Source organism: Pelophylax lessonae, assembly GCF_965119305.1.
Source record: "Pelophylax lessonae genome assembly, chromosome: 8".
Classification (NCBI taxonomy): Eukaryota; Metazoa; Chordata; class Amphibia; order Anura; family Ranidae; genus Pelophylax; species Pelophylax lessonae.
In genome coordinates this window covers 148,652,498-148,656,132 of record NC_138775.1, presented here as the reverse complement: position 1 = coordinate 148,656,132, position 3,635 = coordinate 148,652,498, and the positions used below count along the sequence as shown (strand labels likewise).

General features: G+C 38.4%; 1 pseudogene across 1 annotated transcript; it reads left to right on the top strand.

Moving 5' to 3' along the window:
• Positions 1-732: 732 nt before the first annotated feature.
• LOC309562199 (peroxiredoxin-4-like) lies at positions 733-2,564 on the top strand (annotated as a pseudogene). The gene is made up of 2 exons: positions 733-761; positions 1,880-2,564. The product of its transcript is annotated as a peroxiredoxin-4-like (transcript).
• Positions 2,565-3,635: the final 1,071 nt, after the last annotated feature.

The following is a 3,635-nucleotide window of genomic DNA, read 5'->3' as shown; positions in this document are numbered from 1 at the left end:
GAAATTCTCTCAAGAGAAATCACCTGATCAGATGACGTTTATCCAAAAAGATAAACAAAGGCATTGTGAGCCTTGAGAGCCATGATCTAGTATTTTCGATGAACAGCCTCTTTTAGGTATTGTAAAAAAATGTAATAAAAAACAATAAAATGTTCTCAAGGTGGTACAGGGACCATGTCTCACTGAGAAGTAAGACCCTGTAAGGCATATAAAGAGCTGACGTCCTGTGAGAGGAATGAGAGAGACTTGAACTGAAATGCCTGTAATGGGAGGAGATGAAATAGCCTCCCTTGATTAGGCAAAGTAAAAGTCAAAAATCCGTGACTATCAACAATCATTCATTTCTCAGTCATGATTCAGCACAGCTTGAGAGAGACCTTCTACCACCTAAGGATACTATGCTAAACTGGGCTTTTTCAGCATGTGTAGGGGCTGTTGCCACTGGGAGGAGCTGTACCTTTGGATTTGTCTTGCACCCAACCTCGTGGAAGCAGGGTGGATACCCAGAGAAATACTAGTGAAATAGGCCTATCAATAAGAAGAATTACAAAGTATCTTAAATAAAAATAAAATGTATCTACACACCTCAATGGAAAAGGGTAAATGGGTCCTACTCCTTAGGTCTTGTCCAGATGAGCATCTAGCAGCATTCTGCAACTGAAACCAATTTTTGAGCTCCATTTGCTCCCAAATATAATTTTCTGAAAAAATAAGCTAAGTTCATCTACATGGATGAATGGAGTCATTCTGATCCATGACAGGTAAGTGCAAACTCGGCCTTTAACAAAAAAGTGCAATGGAATGCATTTTATTATATTGCATGCTGTAAGCATCTGTGCATACTTAAGCATTGAATGAGAGTTCTATTTCTTTACATAGATAACTAGAGCTTTTTATTTGTGCAGAAGGCGAATCTCAATGTAGGGTAGGTTTAGAGCAATGAACTACATCTACATTATGCAGATCATTGTTCACTGGAATAAGACACAGAGGTTCCCATCAGTATTGAGTTCAGATAGTTTTGTTATTTTAGGAACAGTAAAAACTAGTCATAACATGTCCCAGAGGCATAAGCATAAAAGATAGAGGTAAAGAACTATTTATGATTCACTGAACACTTAAAGAAGTAGCCTATGGCATTCTGAAAGCTTAGTAGTAAATCTATTACGTTGATCCCTAATGACATGTCAGCTAGTTAAACAAACTTGCTTTACTTAGTAACAATTTAGACATTTACACACACATCTACGCACATACAATAAATACCCACATCAGAGATTTTTAAATGTGATGGGTGAAAGGTGTTCTGAAAAATTTCATGCTGGGATCTGCTCTTTTACCTACTACCAACATCATACAGAAGGGAGGAACAATAGGCTTTTTGCACTGTCAGTAATGTATCCTGCACAGGTAAAATATGTCACTAATATCTGATTCATTAAAGAAAGGCACTTTTCATAGGTTAATAACATTTAGCATTTTGATATTTGCTTTATTAGTCATTTGACCTTCGGAAGGTTTTACCCCCTTTTTGACCAGGCCATTTTTTTTGCTGTATTGCACTGTGTTACTCTAAATGGCAATAGGTCATCGAACACTGTACACAAATTTAATTTAAATCAAAAATTTTCACACAAATAGAGCTTTCTTTTGGTGGTAATTGATCACCACTTGGTTTTTCATTTTTGCTATATAAATGAAAAAAGACCAAACATTGTGAAAACACATATCCAATAATATCAAATATCTTCCGAAAAATTGATTCTGCTACATGAATTTGGTAAAAAAAAAATCCCAAGCTCCTCTCCTGCCATCAAGGAGGATGGAGGTCTGGGGTTGTGCTTTGGCTCTCCTGCTCACTCTCTTCCTCTTTCATAAGGCTGAAGACTGAAGAGAAGGAGGGCAGTGAGTATCACTTCTACGCAGGGGGTAGGTGTACCCCGGGGAGGCCATCCGTGTCCGACTACTCCCTTCATCTGAGCAAGGCAAAATTTTCCAAGCATGCCCCATACTGGGAAGGAACAGCTATGATAAATGGAGAATTTTAAGAGTTGAAGCTCACATATATTTGTAAGTCCAACAGAAATTATTGCTTTTGGCAACCACACAGAAGAATTCAGATCAATAAATACAGAAGTTGTAGCTTGCTCAGTGGACTCTCAATTTAACACTTGGCATGTATAAATACACCGCAAAAACAAGGAGGACTTGGTCCAATGAAAATTCCTCTGCTTTCTGACCGAATTCACCAGAGGGCAAAGGATTATGGTATATACCTGAAGGACTAAGGTCACCCGCTAAGAGGGCTCTTCATCATAGATGATAAAGGTGTCCTCCAACAGATTACCATGGATGATCTTCCTGTTGGGCGATCTGTAGATGAGACCCTTTATCTTGTGCAAGCATACCAGTACGCAAACGTGGGGAAGGTTGCCCTGCGGGTTGGAAACCTGGCAGTGAAACAATAATTCCTGACCCAGCTGGAAATTTGAAGTATTTTGATAATCAACACTGACATTTGTAGCAACTAAAACATACATGGATCAGTAACTAATAAAACTTGTTGATTCACATTCAATAAAATTCTATGAATTTTGTTACAAAAAAAAAATTCCAATAAGTGTATAATAATTGATTTGTGTGAAAGCTATAGCATCTCTAAACTATGTTACATATATCTGAAAATTGTCCTGATGTACTGATTGCTTCTCATTTCTTGAGACCCTAAAATGCCACGAACAGTACAAATACCCCCCAAAAGACCCCTTTTTGGAAAGTAGACAGTTTGAGGTATTTATTAAGAGGAATGGTGAGTTCTTTGAAGTTGTGATTTTTTTGTCACTATTTTTTTGGAAAAAAAAAAAAATTAAATAAAATGTAATCATATGACTGGTGTAGTGTTGATCAGGGATATTGACTAGTGACATCATGTTCAAAAAAAATAATAATAATTTTTTTCATTACTAAACATTTTTTTTTTACTATTTTTCTTTACATAATTTTATCAGAGTAATTTAGTGTCACTGCAGTGACATTGTATTACTCTGGCGGAGGTTCAGGGTTTTTTTTTTTTTAATTTTGCTGTTACAGTGATGATCACTGTAACAGCAATGTTTTAACTGTCATGAATGAGCTTTATTCAAAACAGCTATGATTACTATTGTGATGCACTGATTGACCCACAGCTATCATATGGTGCAGGGTGATGTGATTGGCCCAGGTGCCATGTGATAGCTGTGGGCCAATCCCAGCATTACAATACAAAGCACAGTTTGAATGAATGAAACCTATTTAGTTGTGGATATATTGTGATAAAGTGATCACATAGCAATCACTTGATACCCTAGCCACAATCTGCTGTGTCCAATGCGGCAGTGGCTCACTGCGCACTCTGGGGGCACGCCAGTGTGCATGTTCCGGGCGACGTTCAGATATGTCGCTGGCCTGTAGCTGACACTAGGGATGGCCTTGCGGTTCCCCCGGAGGTCGGTTCACGGCGAACTTTGCTCGTTCGCAGTCCGCCGATTTTGCAAACATATGGCGTTGTTCGTGGCGGCCATATTAGTTTACATTGCGGAGAACTTTGACCCATGACACAGCCATCAGGTGGAACAGGACAGCCAATTAAGACATTT